Raw genomic sequence first — 640 nt, 5'->3', positions numbered from 1 at the left:
GGAAAGGTGTTGGTGAGTACTAGATGTACCATTCATTTTGAAGCATAAATTCATGTCTTATTTTCTTCCCTAGAATTGGCCCGCTATTAAGTATAGGAGCAGCAGGATCTCTTGTCTTTTTCTTGCAACTAACTCCTGCTCTGCTAGTGCCCTGGCTTCATTCAGTGCAAAAAAGAGAAGTCTGAAGAGTGACAAGTACTTTGAGCAATTTTTTTTGGTTTGTTTGTTTGTTTTTGTTTTGTTTTGTTTTTATTTGATGGCATCGATAACCAAAGCAAAATAAGGAATAAATTAGGATTTCAAAACTAGGGCCAGATTCTCTAGCTGTTGAAAACTGGTAAGCCTGAATTGTGTCTGGTCAGGAGTGTTTTGCTACTCTTCAAGCAGCCCTTTTCTAATGTGAGCCTTACCCAGTGTAGAGAAATGAGGCCAAGGATTTGAAATTAGGGGACATTAAACTTGGGCAGCACTTTTTTTCTGGGAAGGAGCTAGTTAGGGTATTTTTAGAGGGCAGAAGAGGGGAAGGACATGCATAGGAAACCAGATCCTGCAGAGTGTGGCCTTTGGGGATTCAGAGAAGGAGTGAGAAGGGCTGACAGCATTGATGCAGGATTAATGTGACAGAATTACTGCCCTGGAC

At 41.2% G+C, this 640-nt stretch overlaps 1 long non-coding RNA gene across 1 annotated transcript in view; it reads left to right on the top strand.

Moving 5' to 3' along the window:
- The window catches only part of LOC104524504 (uncharacterized), a 20160-nt gene that overhangs the window by 5555 nt on the left and 13965 nt on the right, over positions 1-640 (top strand). The gene's annotated exons all lie outside the window — the stretch shown is intronic.

Source organism: Antrostomus carolinensis, unplaced genomic scaffold (genome assembly GCF_000700745.2).
Source record: "Antrostomus carolinensis isolate BGI_N321 unplaced genomic scaffold, ASM70074v2 scaffold42274, whole genome shotgun sequence".
In the NCBI taxonomy this organism is placed as follows: Eukaryota; Metazoa; Chordata; class Aves; order Caprimulgiformes; family Caprimulgidae; genus Antrostomus; species Antrostomus carolinensis.
This window is presented reverse-complemented; position numbering and strand designations above follow the sequence as displayed.